We start from the raw sequence: 19,795 nt of genomic DNA, 5'->3' as shown, positions 1-19,795 counted from the left end.
GATGGTCTCGATCCTTGACCTCGTGATCCACCCGCCTCGGCCTCCCAAAGTGCTGGGATTACAGGCTTGAGCCACCGCGCCCGGCCTGACTTTAACTTTCTATTTTGCCATCTGCTTCTCTTTGAGGGAAAGTGCAGGCATGCACTGACTTCAATAGGTAAACAGTGAGGGAAAAACCATGAGAGAAAACATACTCTGCCACCCATGGTGCCTACCTACATGAAAACAATGTGAATCCAAATAAACTGAAAATAGTATCAAACCCCATTAACCAGCAGGTGGAGCTATAACCTGTATAATAATAACGGTTGAAGCTTTTTAAATAAAAACAAAGACTGAACATTATGTAGAATGACTATGATCCAGACACAGGTCCAAAGGCTTTACATGTATTAACTCACTGCATAAATCAACATACTATGTTTAAGAAGTAATGTTTTTATGCCCATTTTAGAGAAGAGCAAACCAAGTTTCAGAAATGTTGAATAACTTGCCCAGGGTCACACAGCTTGTAAGTGCAGGTGCTCAATCAGTGCCCAAATAGCTCCAGGGTCCTGCTTCTAAAAATAGAATATACAGTACTGCCTCTTTACCTATGGTAGAAGAGTTTCACTTTCTTCTCTTTTCATTTATCCATTTTATAAATGATAAATAATTAAACGCATATCTCTAAGTCCTTTTCCATGTGTTAACCTTCAGATGAAATAGAAACAATTTGTTGTCCTTTTTCCTTTTCTTGGCACTCAGATGTGTTTTCCTTAATGAGCCATGTCCATTCATACCTCCAATTCTTGGCTCATGCAATTCTCTCCATCATAAACCACCCTTTAGTCTTTCTTATTAATAATGTACTGCAATGTACTGTACTTCAAGTACTGCACCATATGTCCCACCCTGTAAGTTGAATCTCTGCAAGGCATTCATTCACTCTCATATTAGTTTTCTTACACTTCTGTTACACAAGTTATCATTTTCAATTTGTAATATATGTAGTTCTATGCCTGGTCTGACACGGTGTCCATTTCTTGCTGTAAGGGATATAGCATATTTTCATTTTACATCCCAGGCCCTAACACTGTGTTAGCAAACTCAATGCATGTTTGTTGTTGTTTTCTTAATGAATGATCTATTTTTACAGGAATCTGTAGAAAAAGAAGGAAAAAAAATCAGTGTCTTCCACTGTTGAATTTATTGATTTTGAAAGGTATTTGTGGCACGTTTTGAAATTTATACTCTTCTTGTCATTTCCCAAATAGAAACAGCTGTTCCTTAAGTTTAAGACAGAAACTTGGTCTGAAAAGTGACATGTGCTCTGTTTCTGCAGATGTCTACAAAACCAGCAGCTATTGCACCTGACAGTGAATATTAATGGTTTGGCCTGCGTTATCTCTCACTTTCACAACAGATCATATCTCAATAAATTCTGTCTCACCAAATAATGATCTAATTTCTACTTTGTAAATACCATTTTCTTTAAAAGCTGGTTTCCAGGGAATTACTGACATAGAAATTGGGGGAGGATAAAGGGTCATACAGTCAGTCAGTCTTACTGGAGACTACAACTCTCCAACTCTAAATGATCTAAGTAGGTAACTTAAAAAGTAGCTCCACTTACTCCTTCAGCCCCTGTTCATATAGTAGATTCTATCCAAACAGGTCTTGGCTGAATTTTCCTTTCAGTCAGCAAGCACCGACTAACTCATTGCCTCCAAATGCTGATATACACCTCCTTTATTTGGTAGTTTCCATTTTAGTCAGAAGTCCTCTCCATTTTTTTTGCTGCAAATGCCATACTGTTTAATCATAGCAAAGTTTCTGCTACATGAATGTTGGAAGCAATGACAATACTATTATCAAGTTGATCTGTGCATTTGGAAACTATTTCTGCTCAGATTCTACTTCCAAAGCAGGATTACTTCAAAACAGAAAAAAATATTATTTAGCTTTCAACAACATCTCAAGGAACAGGTTTCATCACTGCTCACAATGAATTTTGTACATGTTCATCATTAAGTTAGAAAACTGGAAAGTGATGCATTAATAATGGAGATTCTATATTTATTTTAAAGATACTTCAATTTTATGTTTATTGTATTCATTTCTCCAGCTCTTACTATAATCACCAATGACCTCCATAAAACTGAATCAAATGGACGTTAATCTAAGCCTTATTTGATCTCTCAATAACATTTGATACTCTTAACCATTCCTTCCACTCTGAGTTACTCTCTCTTTTTTTACTCCGTAATGACCCATCTTGTTTCTATTTTTATGATTTTATATGGAGCCCTGAAGTTATTTCAGCTTTTATAGGCCTGATAGAAGAGAATGAAATAGCAGAGAATCTCAGAAGGATCCTCCTGTCTTCTTATTTCATATTTCTTTCTGGGCTATTTCGTCATGTTCATGGCCTCTTCAATTGCTCTTGATATGCCTTTTATTTTCAAATTTATATATATGTATCGTCATATCAATCCTTTGAGGTCCAGATGCATATGTCTACCTGCCTACTCAATTTCCCCACTGTTTCCAGACACCTCAAAATTTTATCTGACAAAAGTGAACATCTATCAAGACTATTTTTAGTATCTATGGATTGGGAAACAAAACCTCCGCTTTTTGTACAAACTAGAAAGCTAGTGATGACTGTGAGCATCTCTCAGTCTTTACCTGCCCTTCTCTCATGTTCAATCAACGACAAGATTCTGACTTAGTACTTAAACACCTCTTGAATCTATCTGCTTGGCTTCACCTCATTTTGACGCCCTAATAAACTCCAAACCTTTCTCATTTGAGTTACCATAAGAAATTCCTAATGTGACTTATAACATCACATCTATCTTTTTTACTATCCATTTACACAGAATTATGTTTCAAAATTACAGATCTGATCATGTGGCATCTTTGATTGCACTCCCCAGTAAAGTTCTATTACTTTAAGAAGGAAGACCTAAATCCTTCATGGCCAGGTTCCTTTTGGTCTGGCCCCTGCCTTCTCCCACCTCACCTTATGCTCCTTTTCCATGAAGTCCTCAGTGTTTCAGCCTCACTGGTTTTTCTTCAGATTCTCAAACTTGCCTAACTACCTCCCACTGCAGGATCTCACTCATGTTATTTCCTCTGGATATAAGACTTTCTGGTTTCCTCTTTACCTGATTGACTCCTACATAAAGGACAATTCTAATGCCACTTTCTTAAGAATATGTTTTGCTGACCCTACATATTATGTCATTTCCCTTATTCATAATCTTCCATAGAACATTTGAAAATACTTAAAAAATTAGTCTGTGTAGCAAATTGTTTTCTGCTGTGTATTCTGGTAGAACATAAACTCTTCATGGAAAGGGTCCATCCTGGTGCTTACTACGATATCACTCACAGTTAACACAGCACCTGCCTAGAGTAGGTGCTCAGGAAATACTTGCTGACTGTTGAGTGAATTAGGAGTCTCTCAGTAAGCTTACTTGGGGCACTTGCTGTTAAGAGAAGAGATTGTCAGGTGAACAAAGAAGATGTAATGGAAGAGGAAGATGTGGGACAGGACTTCAAAACACCTTAATCTTGAGGTAATGTCGCCTGAAGTTCAGTTTTCATTCTCCAAAGTCTCTTCCTAGCTTTTGCATCCCAGCTTTCTTGCCCTGACTTATATTAATTTCTTGAGAATAATCCCTTTAAATTTCTCTCATGTATTATTTTTCTTTCATGTTTTTCTTGCCACGTTTTCTTCCATCTTGAAAAATCTAGATAATTATTTGAACTGATAAAGTTTTCTAGGGGTTGGCATACTATAATACATCCTAATTCTTCTTAATCACCTTACTGCTATTCTGTCATGGTCAACATTCCTGCCTCTTTCAATTATTATGTGCTCATTCTACAGGGATTTTTGTGATAATGTTAAACAAAGTGAGTCTCAGGTTCACTTCTAATTACTTTGTCATTTCAGTGTATCTTACCCCACCATAGTCATCTCCCCCGATGGGTACTCTGAAAGTCAGGACACTTCTGGTTGCCTGCATAACGTGTGATCCAAATTGACCCAATAAAGAGATAATTTATTGGCTTGCATAACTGAAATGTCTAGGGAGAGAACTGGCTCTGCTATCACTGTGCTGTTGGAATCAAATGATGTTTTTAGGCCTCAATTTATTCTCTATCTCTGGCTCTGCCTTCTGCTGTGTTGGCTTCAGTCTCAGGTCCACCTGGTAGCAAGATGATGGGAACGGGTCCAGCTCATACATCCATTCAAGTTTACATTCAGCAGGAGACTCAATCCACTCCCCCGACGGCTCAAACAAATACAATTAATAATGATATATTGTTGTTGAAAAATGCTACGCAAGTGGATAAGTGCTCTCAACCCAAAAGTGGTAACTCTGTGAGGTAATGTATTTGTTAATTAGCTAGAGTAAACCATTCCAGTTTTGATATATACACACACATATATTATATATTATATATATATATAATATATGTGTGTGTATATATATGTGTGTGTGTGAACATATACACACACAAGCTTCAAAACATGTTGTACAAGATAAATACATACAATTTTATATGGCAATTTAAACAAAGTTTAAAAAAAAGTACTTGCATTGAAGCTTCAAAGCTCTGATTGGCCTAGTTAAGAGCATATACCCATTGACAAGCCACCCAGGATTAGGGGTAGAATGAACTGATTGGTTCATATTTGTTGCTCATATGTCTCACTCCTGAGGCTGGAGTTATAGTCAGCTTCCTAGGAGCTGCACACCCTGAGAGTGAGGGAGGAGGCAGAAGCCATAAACAAACATGGTAACTGTTTCTCAGTGTGTGATTGGATATTTTATAACTCAAAAATACAATGAATACCTACTATATTTACTTCCTGTTGCATTCTCCAGATATATGGGTTCTGTCTATACATATTGAGGGAAGAAATATTGAATAAATCAATATTCGTTAATGGTTTGTTGCCTCTATGATTGTAAATTTATGTGCCAAATCTGTGTAGCCATATGTCGGAGGGAAATTTAATTTTTTATAAGATCCTAAATAAAATAAATGGTTATTTTTAAGACTGAGTAAAAGTTGCAGAATTCCAAAGACCAGTATGTGAAAAAGTGATGTTTTCAAAGAAGCAATTTGTATGAACTTAATAATATATTAATAAATAATAATTGAATATCATATAGTTGCCTCAGCCCTGTGCTACTAGGCATTTTTTGTTCAGTTGCTTTGAAAATAAAAATGACCATAAGCCTGTGTTCCCATCATCTTAAAAATAGTGGAAAAAGGAGAGGTAGTCATTGGTTAAGTTCATTGGAAATGGCATGAATATTGTATAGTGTGCTCAGTTTGTAAATGACCTATTTCCCTCTGGCATCATGTATATTTCTCTCTGTGAAAGAGTTTGAGAAGGACAACCTGGGCTTACCTGTTACAATTTCTAACTGCAATGAATGTGGGTGCTACTTTTCAGTTCAGATTCAGTAAAGGGAGAAGGTAGGTGTTTACTCTTCTACCCCAGGACACAGAGAGACATTTTGTGCGCTAAATTGTGTTTCCAAGACTAACAGCACTTGCCAAAATTGCACATTTATAATCAGAAAGTAGCTAACTCATCTACCAGAGCCAGTTTCAATATATAATTAGAATTTTACTGCCTTGACTTCGTGCTTTATCATTAGAAGTATTTCTTGCTGCATATTGCAAACACTGTTCTGTTTAGTATACATGGCTTTCTTGAATGTTTTGTTCTGGGAACCACTTACCATTGATTTGTGTCCAGGTGCATTTATCATGTTAGCCCAGCACAGTAATTAAATGGCCAAAGTCATGCTGTGTATGAATACACTGTGCTCATTATTACCATTTTACTTAATTCAGCATCATCTGTAGGCTTCTAAATATTGCTCCTATATCATCATCTGGTACATCCTCAATAACAAGCTTGCAATGTAAATGCCTTTCATTTCCAGCTGTGATTTTTGCTCCTAAAGTTTCATCAATTGTAGATCACAGTGTAGATTTGTGTTGTAATGAAATTGCAGTGCTGAGAAAGACTTAAATAGTAAAGCTTATAGGGCTTTGCCTGGTGGATATAAAAATGCTCTGCTCAGTCCTTCTGCTGCAGGGAATGTAGTTGACGGTCCAGGTGCTATCCTTCTGGATCTCTCTCATTTTTACTGAGGCCATGGCTTTTGCAACTACTCCCAGCCAATGACAGTGCATTGCAGGGCCTGAAATCCTACCCATTCCAGCAAGACATGTTACTCCTTCAACAGATGATTTACTCTTGATTTTGCCAAATCTTTCTTGGAGCTGTGCTGCAGTCACACATTCTTGCTGCCCTAGCCCTCCTTCTCCTTCTTTCCCTCTCTTCTTCAAGAAGAGTGATACCTGTATCACGGTCTGAAGGCTCTCTCCTTCCTTCTCTACTCCATAATTCAACATAGTTCTGCCTTGTCTAATTTCATTTCATAATCTGCTTCTTGAAAAACACAAACTAATGCATCTTACTGTTAAAAAATATGTTCTTACATTCAATCACAATTCGATATACTAGCAAAAATGACATTCCCCCTCAGTTTATTGTTTAGGGGAGATGGAGAAAAGCTATATGAAGAATAAAAAAGTTTATATCTGAAGAGTCGTATAGAGCTGAAAGAAGCATTCTTCTCACTAGTACAGAATCCCTTTTACTTAATGTATCATTATTAACACCACTACCTAGTTGTATCCTTTATTTATATTTTACTTCATAGAGTCCAAGATAAATGTTCTTCATGTTTTAATATTCTGAAGTTGTGATATATTTTTAAAAACATGTATTTGTCATAAGTTAAGGGACAGCTTCTTTCCTTAGTAATAATAGATTAATGGAATATCTTACAATTAATGGAATCTAAATTCTATCAAGTTCTGTATCTTCTCTCTGTACAGTATTTTTGTATTTTGAGTGTAATGTCTGTGTGTGTGTGTGTGTGTGTGTGTGTGTCACTGAACCTAGTATTTAATATATTTTTCCATTTCCATTTGATCAATATTTTGTGTAATGTGAAAAAGATCTTTGAATTTCTTCATGTTCCAGCTCCATTTAGCCATCCTAATACAACACTTCTTTCCTAGGTACCTGAAAGGAAATCTTAAAATTGTGTTCAGAAATTGGAAATGTTTGATCCCATGAGATTTTCTTCCTACTGAATTATTAGTTTTGTGGATATGTGAATATATTGAAGACTTAAAATTAGTATGCTCTTTCAGATGCCAGATCTCATCCATTTTCATTAAATCAGTTACTCATTTGCATTCATTTTTGGTGCATTTGCTTCCAAGAAGAAGCAAAGGATATGTTAGAAATTTTTAAAAATAGAGTCACCACCACAAATAGAAATTGTAGTATAATCTATTTGATAAGCAAGTTAAAGATCAGCATAACATCAAGGGCAAAAAAGAAAAAAACACTTACTGAAATTTATTCATAATATAGCAATTAAGAACATCATGTGAAGTTAGAATTGAGTTCAACTCTATATGATATTAGGTAACTACACTTAGTTGATATTTAATTAAGTAAGTGACTTTATGCATCACTAGCTATCTGTATCAGTTATTGAATTTATCATCTGTCAGTTTCAAATCTACTCTTCTCTGTTCTGTTTTATAATGCTGGGGTGGGAGCTGGGACTCTAAAAACCATACCTCTGCTTTATCAGTGGTTCCTTGTTAGGCTCTGCACTTCAGGGAGAATATAAGGCTGGAGAAGGGAGAAGCGACCCTTTCCATTCTGTCTGCTTGTTTTTCTTGTCATTATTACCATAGCAACACTTCACTCCAGCAGCAGCAGCAGCAGTTTCTCCCTGTGGCAGCGGCTAATCCAAATTGTGTTTGTTCCAATATTTGTAGAATTAGCTCTGAGGTGAAACTTGAGTCTATACTGTGCTGGCACTGGCTTATACCAGCTTGCAAAAATTGACTGTGCTCTTCTCTTCATGAGTTCCATGATGTCCAGTTGGTAGTTTGGCATCAGCAAAGATGGGAATGTGTCTGTCACTGATATTGACACATGCTAAACAGCAGGGCTACTCTCACCTCCACCACACAATGCCAGTTTAGCACACTACCAGCCCTTTGGAGTTCTCTTTTTAGCTTTTTAGTTGCTTAGTTAATAACATTATAAGTGGCTAAAATGTCTTTAACTTTTAATTTAAATTTTTCTGTTCAAATAGCTAGTGTGTTTTCTGACTTCTGACTGAACCCTACATGACGGTAGTATTATTTTTTCAACTATAAACAAGGAAACTTACGATACTCATAATGTCATGTGAGGATAAAATGAGACTACATAAAAATACTTGGCCTGGTGTGTTGTAAGTATTCTATATATAACTGTGGGGCCAAACAATTTATTAAATTTCAATCTTTATTTTTAGCTTATATTTTTTCCTTCCTCCATTTTAAGCCATTAGAAAAAGAAATATCAAGCAGCACAAATTTACCCTCAATGGGACATTTGGTTATGTCTGGGGACATTAGTGGTAGAGTCCATGGATGCTACTATACAACTTCTCAATGCACATGACAGCCCCTCATGACAGGATTTTCCAGCCCAAAACGTTAATATGCTAAAGGAAAGAAACCTGGAGTTTGATTCTTAGTATTTCCTTTCTCCATAAATATTGGCTAGGCTGAAAATAGATTTTTTTTTTTTTTTGAGACAGTCTCTGTTACTCAGGCTGGAGTGAAGTGGTGCGACTATAGCTCAGTGTAATCTCGAATATCTGGGCTCAAGTGATCCTCCTGCTTCAGTTTTCCAGATAGCTAAGGCTATAGGCATGCACCACCACATCTAATTATTTTATTTTATTTTTTGTAGACTTGGGGTCTCACTATGCTGTCAGGGCTAGTCTTGAACTCCTGGCCTCAAGTGATCTGCCCTCCTCTACTTCCCAAAGTGCTGGGACTACAGGCATAAAACACCCCACCTAGCCTTAAAAATAGATTTTTTTAAAAATCAGTGTTTTTTAAAATTTTTTCTCAACTTGTAAAACCAGGGCTTGCTGAAGAATTAATATTGAGAGAGAGAGAGAGAGAGAGAGAGAGAGAGAGAGAGAATATTCTACAAAAGGACCATAAAAGGACGGAAGAAGAGAGAGGGATTTTTTTCCAAAGTCAGAAAATGAATTTTCAAGACCTGTGACTTGGTGACAGTATACTAGAGCAGCGGCAAAACTTTAGAGGCTGGTAGTTATGTCAGGGGAGGCTAGGCTCTAGGTTGTAATTTCTCAGCCTGATAAACTAATTCTGTGCCCAAGAGTCTCATAGGGTCAGAGGCTTGAGACCATTGTCAGCAGTGACCAAATAGATCTCACTAGGCTTTGCTGTTTTCGCAGTCCTGAGAGCAGGAAGCCCCCCAAATAACTGAATTTCCTGCCAGCCAGGCAGATTGGGACCTATAAATTCATGTATAGAAAATGGAAGAAAAAGTTATTTTATTTTTTGCACAACTAATTTTGTAGTCTGAGTGATACCCACTTTCTTCATAGTAATGTGCTGATCATAGTGGCAGCCATTATACTGGTAGCTGTAGTCCTGGAGGTAATAAAAGCATCAGAAGCCTTAGCAGCAGCAATATTAGTAATGACTTCTTGCGATGATCATCATTATTATTTCTGCTATTTTTTTTAACTACCAGGCAATGTTGATATACATTTTTCGAATAAATTAATGTTCCTATTTTAACTTACCTCTTTGTACAAATATGTATATCAAAATTAGTAGAAAAATAAGTACAAATTAGAATATGTGAAAAAATAAGTACAAATTAGAATAAGCAAAAATTAGAATATGTGAGACTTTTTTAATGTTATGAATATATAACATCAGAATATTATAAAATAATTCTCATTTTCAAAAAGTGTTGCTATTCAAATTGGTGCTTCTATATGTGAATCTTGATTATAAAGTACTCATGTGTTTATTTGTATTATCAACATTGCCTACCCCAGAAACATGTACGATCATATTTTTATTAATCTGTCATGTATAACACGAGTGTATAGCTTGATCAAAGGTTTTGAATTTTTCTTATTATTGCAACATTTACATTGACATCAAATAAATTCTCATATCTACCAAAATTGTTGTCAACAAAATCAAGATAAAAGGTTGCACTGACCTGGTTTCCTACAACAAAGAATAAATAATTCAAGGCAACTGGTACCAGTACCCCCAGTAAGGCTCGAACACAATGCTGCATAAAATGAATACACAGGCCTGGTGACACACATTTGGGGATGATGATGGTGAGGAAGACTTATGAATTTCCAGTGGAAGGAATTTGAACAGGAAACTGAGTTCCACCTCAGTCTTTAGGGGGAGGTACAGCTCTATTGGCTATTTTGATAGATGAAATTGCTGAGGCCCCCAAGATTAAGAAACTTGCCCACGGTTCCATAACATTCATTACCCTAGGAATACGGCACAACATGAGAGTTGGTTACAACATAAGATACTCAATCCTTTAGGTTACATTCACTATGAGTATTCCTCAGCCCATCAATATACAAAGCAGCTTAAACAAGGTGGGAGTTTACTTGTCATACATGTGCCAGCTAAAGTCCATCCGGGTGTGCTGTGATGCTCCATGGCATTGGAAAGACAGGTTCCTTCTTCACTCAAGGTCACATCATTGTCTAAGCTCTTGCAGGATCTCTAGCTATTATGGCCACATCCTAATATGTACAAAGGTAGACCTACGGGCCGGAAGAAAAGGGCTAAGACATTTGTTTTAAAGATAATTTTTGAAAGTTGCACATACCACTTCTTATATTCTATGTTATTAACCAGAATTTAGCATCAAGTGAAACTAGAAAATAGAGCCTACTCTAGGTAAACAAGTTTATAGCTAAGAATTTAGAACAGGAATCAGCAAACTTTTATGTAGAAAACATCTAGTATAGTAGATATTTTGGGCTGTGCAGGCCATATGGTCTCTGTCGCATGTATTTAAGTATTTGTGCTGGTATATAGTTCAAAAGCAGTAATACACAATATGTAAATGAATGAGCATGGCTATGTTCCAATAAAACTTTATTCACAAAAACAGGTGGTAGGCTGAATGTAACCCAGTGGCCATGGTTTGAACTCCTGTTCTAAAAGATAATAGGTATGGAGACAGCCATTGGTTTCTGACACTATGCTATTGCCAAGTGCAGTATGAAAGTACAATGAAAAACAGCTTTTTGCCAGGTCAATTACTTTCAACTCGAAAACACTCTTCTGGTAGCCTGAGCTTCGGGTGACTAAAAACTGGATTTTCCCAGAACACAGTGATTCATGTCTGCTTTCCTGGCATCTGATTCAGTCCTTTTCCATTTCAAAGTGCTCCCACATTCAGGCATGCTGTTTGTAGATATTTATCAATCAAAAGGAAAGCATACAAAGACTGACATATAAGTGTTCGCATCAGGCTTTATATGTAACAGCTATAAAAACTGGCAAAAACCCAAATGTACATAAACAGAACAAGGAATACTCAAAGTGTATTATATCCATTCAAAGGAATATTGCTCAATAATAAAAAGGAGCACACTGTTGATTCATTCAATAACTTGGAAGACTCTCTCAGAATAATTATGCTGAGTGAAAGCAATAAAACAAAAAGAATACGTATTTTGTTATTCCACTTATCTAAAACTGTATAAAGAGCAGATACATTTATAGCAACAGAAACAGATTAGTGGATGCCTAGGAAGGTTGGAGACAGAAGAGACAAGAGCTAAGGATTGCAGAGGGGCATGAGAAAGCTTTTGTGGGTGATATGTTCACTATCTTGATTGTGTGACAGTTTCATAAGTGTATACCTATATCCAAACTTAGCAAATGGAACACTTTAAATATATGTGGTTTATGTGTTAATTAAATTTCAGTAAAGCTGTTAAAAAAGTATTTTAGTTTGAATCATAAGCTCTGTGATTACTCTACCTAACATATGCCAAAAGAATTTTTGTTGAATTGAAATGCTGTTTCTTTTTCAGTAGCACCCAAACAAAAGGCATAAAAATAAATGAATAGTAAAAAAAGAAAAGGAAAGTAGAAAGGGGAAAATCTCTTTTCCCCTTTAAATACATACATTAAAGTTACTAAATACTAAAACTACACATTTTGGGGCCGCCAAAAATGCCTGTACTAGACAAATAATGGAAGAATCCCTAGGATTTTGTGGCTGAAATGGCTACCTCTGCTACCAAATTAACTTCACTTAATTTATGGATTTACAGATGAATATGACTGACTGCTCAGAAGTAAATTATTTTCCTCTAGTTGACCTCTCTACGTGACAATATAAACAAATTAGCCATTACAGTGATGAATCCTGTTGGGTGTGTCTGCAGAACTAGATGTATAAAGATCTGTATTTTGCTCAGTTACATGTGCTCAAAAACTTTACACTTGGTTGGTTTCTCTATATGAATAGAATTAGAGTAATTCACCTCTAAAACTTTTTTTGATTCTAGAAGACTGCAAAAGACTTTGATTCTTTTATCCAAATTTACTCACATCACCTCTGCTTTTGTAAAATGCATCCACCTGCCTGTGTGCCATTTGCTAAATGCAGATGAACAGTGTATCTGCATTTAGCATGTGCAACTTTTCATAGCAACTCCTTAGGACATTTGGGGCTTGCTCTTAATGTGCTGTAATTCTGATTTATTTTGATGTATTTTTCTTCAAAATCTTTACTTTGCCTCAGTTACCCATTTATTCATGATCTACTCCTGCCTTTTGAAATTTATAGAGTTTAGGTTTTCCAGCCTTATCTCTTGGACCTCATGAAAGTACGTACTTCTACTGCTGTTTGTGCTCTTGGTCATCTCCAATACGGAAACTTCACTTTGCTCTGTGTTTCTCATCAGAGTCTCACACCCCAGAGCACCAACCAACCTAGAAGAGTCAGGCATAGTCAAACCAAAATAATAAGTATTAATTTAAGGGAATGTATTCTCCAGAAGTTCCCCATTACTGAATATCTGCTGAAGGTTCATTAAAGAATACAAGGACACCAGTTTGTGATAGTGATAATTTTCATACCTTAAAAAAGATATGAACTTAATTTTTTTGTCGTATCTTTAGGTTCAATTTTAAAATCATAATTTTAATCAACCTTTCCCCAATTACTTGCCTTTTTCTCCTAGCTATATCTGTCTTTGGGCTCATGGTATCCATTAGCTGTTACTTTCATGTCTATTTTCTTGAATACGCTTAATGTATACTTCCCACATAGATCAGAAACTTCCTGGTTTGTTTCTAAAACATTTCATGATTTATAATTTACATTATTCTTCTAAGTCTCTGGTAAGCACAAGCACAAAGAAGTTGTTCAGTAAAATATTTGAGTATTGTTTGATGGTTCTTAATTGGTGCTATCAATCATTTCAGTTTTTCGGATAGTAAATACTATTTTCTGCATACACATATGAAAGATTTTATATGTGTGTGTATATATATACATATGTACATATGTACACATATATAAAATTTTAACAATTGTGTATTACAAAAATATATTAATATAACTCCTGAAATTATACCTAGATGCAATAAATTATAAGTGATATTAAGTCTTATTGACTAACTCATCAAGAGTAAAGGAAAATATGTGTAATATGATTTTTGAAAAAAGAGATAAAGAATGAAATTTACCTTTGAAAGGTCAACAGTCAATATTTTTTTTTAAAAAAAGTAAAAAATGGATCAAACCAAAATAATAAGCATTCATTTAAAGGAATGCATTCCCCAGAAGTTGTTCATTACTGAACATGTGCTGAAGGTTCATTAAATGACACAATCTCACTCAGTTAGTCTGTGATAGTTGATAATTTCTATGTCTTCCAGATTTTGCTTTGAAAGACAATGATATATATTCATTTATCAAAAAATAGTTTTGACTTAATACCATATACTACACAGTGTTAATAAATTAGAGATAAAATGAACTTTACAGCTCAGTAATATCATTTAGAATGTCCTCAATTGTTTGTCTCCATTTTCATTTTGTGGAAATTTTAAAATAACTAAAATTGAGTTCCATACACTATGCCTTATGTCCATAAGGAGCTGAACTTTTTCCAGCACAATGATTTTTGGAGTTGTTTTTACCCCTTTAATTAATGGTGGAATCGGCTAACGTTAAAAACTTAACTTGAAGAGAAGCACTTATTGATAAGGTGACCTCTTAGATGCTGATAAAGGCCATATTACACAGTTGCACAGTAAACGGACTTTTCCTGATTTCCCTGTGTGTTAGAGCAGCAAACTGATGAGGTCAACAGCCCAATTGTCTTTGTGGGCTAGTTAGTGTGGCCTTCTATAATTGACCTCAATGGTCTATGTATCACAGCACTCCCTCATTTTCTGATGGGTAGATAGACAAACAAACAGATAGAGAAAAATATGTGTATTTTTAGGGGAAACCTATTCATGTGGCTACTATATGGATGGGCCCATATCATCTCCCTCAGTCAGGGACATTTATTCTTCCACATAACAAATAAGAAAACCTTATTTTTCTGGTTATAGTGGTGAGATAATGGATAATCTATACCAGATAAATCAGAACCATCCTCAGAAATGTCTTGCAATAGCTGTTAAGAGGAGAAGTTTTTTTACAGGAGGTGTTCAATGCTAAAAGAACATGAACCTGAGGCTGTATAGCCATGTCTCCTGCCATGTGGGCAGAGACTACAATTAGCATAAGTCAGGCAGATCTTCCATGGTGGGGGTGGGGCGGTGGGGGGGCAGAGACAGGGAAAAAAAAAGAGACAGAGAGAGAGAACAAACCCAGGTGACATTATTTTATCTCTGAATCCAAAAGCAAATGGACCAAGCAGAAATTTTTAGAATTGAGACATAAAGAGAGCTTTTATAATCTCATTTGAACAACTAGATTCAACTGAAATGAAGCCAATTTTATCCTTGAATTTATATCTACTAATATATAAATATATTTTCTTTCTTTTTTTTTTTTTTAGCTGGTTTGAGTTGATTGTCTTTTCTACTGTCTTAAAGCAAGGTTTTTTTTTTTTTTTTTTTTTTTTTTCAGGCTACTGCAACAAATTACTTTAGACTAGTTGATTTGAACAACAAACATTTACTTTCCATAATTCTAGATTCTGGGAAGCAGAAGATTAAGGAACTGGCAGATCTACTGTCTGGTGAAGACCTTTTTTTCTTGTTTGAAGGTTACTTACTATTTTCTTGAATCCTCACATGGTGAAGAGCAAAGAGAGGGAGAGTACGCTCTCTTGTCTCTTGCCATAAGGACACAATGCCATCATGAAGACTTTACCCTCATGATCTAATTATCTCTCAAAGGCCCAGCCTCTGAATATCATCCTGTTGGGGATTAGGATTTCAACATATTAAACTTCTGGGCGATATAAGCATGTAGTGCATAATAACCTTCAACCAAAAATTTCCTACTTATTTGACTTTGTTTTATTCTAAAAATCTATTTTAATGTTGAGGTCAGGTTTCACACCAATGGATCATTCTATGGTTACTGAGTAATCCTTTTAACAAATTCCACCAGACAGAGTCCAAGATGCATCCACATCTACTAAATTTCATGACAGAGAATTATGCTCTTCTGATTTATAGATTATATCTGATTCTAGCTTTATTACCCATGGCCATAGAGAGAAATTAGCTGGAAAGCTATTTGAAGTCATTCTGTTTTTTCAATTTGTTCCCAAATTTGTACAAATCAGGGAGCTCCACCACCACTTTGATTTCTTACGAAGTGTTACATTTGACTAAGTCCTGGAGGGTTGGCTAGTGGTGGGAGGTCATATTCTTCATGCCTAGCAATGTTTTTAGAGGCATGATGTGAAATTGTTTACATCATCAAGTCATTTGTACTAAAGAGGCCATTTGAGCCTCAATACAAGAAGCCGGCCGGGCGCGGTGGCTCACGTCTATAATCCCAGCACTCTGGGAGGCCGAGACAGGTGGATCATGAGGTCAAGAGATCGAGACCATCCTGGTCAACATGGCGAAACCCCGCCTCTACTAAAAATACAAAAATTAGCTGGGCATGGTGGTGCATGCCTGTAGTCCCAGCTACTCGGGAGGCTGAGGCAGGAGAACTGCTTGAACCCAGGAGGCGGAGGTTGCGGTGAGCCGAGATCGCGCCATTGCACTCCAGCCTGGGTAACAAAGAGCGAAACTCCGTCTCAAAAAAAGGAAAATACAAGAAGCCTCTGAATGTATCCTTCTTTCTTGCCTTAACTTGGGTTATAAATAAGTCAAGTGGTCCATCTACTCATTGTCTGCAGCTAATATTTTGGCAGTTTAAGTATGTACATAATTATATGCAAAACATTTAAAGATTTGTAAAAGAAATCCTGGGGTAGCAAGAATAAGATGAATATGCTTGCTATCTGTCTAATTCACCCCAAAGCTTGCTGAGCCTCTCTCCCTTTCTTTTTCTCTGGAAGACTATTACCTCTTTAGTCTTCCTCAGTGGAATTCTCAATGCTATTGTTTTTTCTTTCCTCCCATTTCCCTTTCTCATTATTTCTCTTTGCCTAAATTTCTCCATTCTTTCTTCAAGTTTCATTTTTCTATTTTTTTCTGTTTGTGTCATCTTTCTTCTGTCTCTCTTTCACTAACATTTTGCTTTTTTATACTTTTTTACGTCTGCCCTCTAATGTCTTTCCTGCTCTTGCAGATATAATGACTCATATTCGACAGGTTTTTAAATATAAATATGTCACAGAGATTAGCTCATTTTCTCTGATAATCGAGCTAGTGGAATTGTCTATGTAATTCTTAAAAAAAAAAAAAAAGTCTTTATTGTTTGAGCCTGGAAAAGCTCTGCTACAGCATGTTTTTTCTAAGATGCAGGCTGTCTGCATTTCAGGAAATCAAATCTTGATGCCACCTGGTGGCTCTCAGGAGAAGTACATCCAGAAACATTGAAACTACCTTCAATAAAATCAATGGCATATCCCAGTATACTATGGTTATGCACGATTTATTCTATTCACACAGTGCATTTGATGACATAATATCATCCATCTGAACCTCACCACTGAGCCATACCAGCAACCAGACAGGGATTTGTTACACTTTTCATACTTCTTCATTCCCCATTTTCTAGGAAAAAGTTACTTTCCTCATTTTCTTTCTTCTCCATTCATATAAGATCAGAAAATTTCAGAACTGTAAGGAAAATTAAAAAATATATAATGCAAACTTGTTATGATATCCAGCCAAGAAGTTAATGGTGGATCTATCAGAAGAACACAGGCTTCTTTCTTCCCAGTAAAATGCCTTCTGACACTACTTTTACCATCTTCTCAGAGACCTTAGTTAAATTAAGACAAGATAGAATTAGGGGAAATAGCTAAGAAGCATAAACAAAGGAAAGGAAATACCATAAAATCTATGAATAAATACAAATTACTTCTTATAGTTTTTGTTATTTGAAATGAAGATTTTATTTATATAATTGATCAAAACAAAATAGCATAGAGGTTGTTTGCCATACTCTAGTGGAAATTTCCTAAGAGGAAAGGCATCAGCTGAGAAGGAACCAGGCAGAGGAAATCTGGGGCTGAAGAGAGACTGGATTTTGAGGAGCGGTAGTTGTTCATTAACCAGGATCCAAATATGCCAAAAATTGGTATATTACCAAATATCTAGAGAGTTGCAATTTTCTGGGAAAAGCAGTTCATTAGAAGTGGAGATAGTGAGCAGTATGCATAATCAAGTGAGGCAGCTACATCAGCCTTCTAGCTGGGTCCTAAATGGCAGAGTTGCATTTACTTCCAGGTAGAGGAACTACTGAAAAGAATTAGAATAGGGTCTAATTTTACTCTTAGGGTCTTAATTTTACTGATGTCATTATGAGACTTGCCTCCTAGAATTTAATTGTGCTGCAGATCAAAAATTCAGGGCAACGGTTTACCATTTCAGCGTAGGACAATACAGAAGTATTATGGGAAGCTTGTTGTGTCACTTCACCAGCTGGAAACCTTGGTGACCAGTGGCAGCTTTGCCTGAGTTTTACTTTGACCAGGTTCCTTCTGCCCACTCAGCCTGGCAGGCTGCATTTGGCTCATGCTACTGGCCTGGATCTTATGCCTGCCAAAGGCAAGCAAGGCACAGAGTGGCTAGGGGTATGTGGGCAAGCTTGGGGTCTGGCCACTGCACACAGCCAGGCATGCCATTGATGACATGGTGGGCAGCACCAGGTGATGGCACAAGACCCAATATGCTGTGAGGCTGTGGCTGTACCAGGAGCACTGCAAGTAGCTTCCATGACTAGCACCAGGGAACAAGGGGGTGCCTGGAAGCTTGGGGAATCCAAGAACTGCAGGGACCCAAAAAGGGAGTTACAGTCCTGGCTCGCGGAGCTCCCATGTCTGGGCTGCCCAAAGGCCGGTAGCTCTTCTCTCTGTTTCTTAGCCTGCAGTGCGAGCAAGGGGGATGTCTCAGTCCTATTGGTGTTACTGCTCTTTCAGCCCCTCCATTTGGCTGGTCCCAAGTCTTGTCTTGCGTCCAGGAAGAATGAGGTATGCAGACAGCTCAGAGGAGAGCCACAGTGGGTAGCTCCTCTTTGTAACCAGGGTGTCCTGATGAGTGTGCAGCTCTTAGCAGAGAGGGTAGCCCCTCTCTGCAGGCAGGTAGTCCTTTCATCTTTTCTGATCTGGCTGAATCCATGGCTTTTTATGGGCCTCAGAGGAGAGGAAGTCTGTGATGATTTATTCATGGGTGGCCACGGTGGCCCCAGAGAAAGCAAAACAAGTCCCCACCCCAGTATGTGGGACCATCAGCCCAGCCCCCAGGCTTCAGGCCCTCCCGGGCTTGGCGGTGGAGCTTCACCTGGGACCTGCCCTTTTCCACCCAGGAGCTTGTCTGTTTCCTGCCTCTATTCATCATACCCAGGATGTTCGCGGCAAGAGGAACCTGCAGGCCAGCACTGAGCTGTCCTCAGCTCCCCCTTCAGTTTCCCTGCCATACTTGTCTATCCCCAGTGCCAGGAGAAGGCTGAAGCAGCAGGAGGCTGGCACCTTAGCTCTTCCTGGAGCATGCGCACACCTGGCCTGGCTGCAACAGCATCTGGGCTTGGTCCCAAACTTGCTCCAAGATCAGACTGGGTGCCAGGAGTGGGGAGAGGCCAGGCAGCAGGAGCAGACACGTCCAAGTCTGCAGGGGGTTCGGGGGCCTTCCTTTGCCAAGAGTGCAGAGATGCCTGGGTCTGCAGCCCAGGCTGAGCGGCTAAAGCTGCAGCCAGGACCGGGGGCTCATGCTTTCTCCAGGCCTCCAAGAGCACAGGGAGGCCCGGGTCCACAGCCATGACTTGGGCACCTGGGAGTGCAGGGCTCCTGGCTGTTCCGTGGAGTGTGGCACTGCCCCAGGCCCAGCTCCTCCTTGAGGCCCCTCTTTGTCCGCACCTCCTTGGCCTCGGTGTGGGAACATGCTCCTCCCCTGCTGGTGCGAGAGGTGGCTCGGCCCCACTGCAGTGGCTCCCAGGGCAGTGGGCTCTGTGGGGCTCACAGGGACAGGCTCTGGGGACTGCCGCCTCCTCTTCACGTTTTCCCTGCAGCGGCAGTGGGTGAGGTGCAGGTGGCATAGCGCCCTGGCCAACCCCGCACAAATGAACCTCACACTCTTGGGGTCAGCCCCGTGATTCCCGGGTGCACTTTCCACTGGGTGCTCGTGGGCTCCTGGGATGCATTGGGAGCGAGGTTGAGGCTGCAGCGGAGGAGGCTGCAGACCTGGGAGTGGGTCCTGCCTGGCC

Source organism: Sapajus apella, unplaced genomic scaffold (genome assembly GCF_009761245.1).
Source record: "Sapajus apella isolate SASKATOON/1434 unplaced genomic scaffold, GSC_monkey_1.0 scaffold57, whole genome shotgun sequence".
Taxonomy (NCBI): Eukaryota; Metazoa; Chordata; class Mammalia; order Primates; family Cebidae; genus Sapajus; species Sapajus apella.
The sequence above is the reverse complement of the archived record's forward strand: the minus strand, read 5'-3'. Positions refer to the sequence as shown.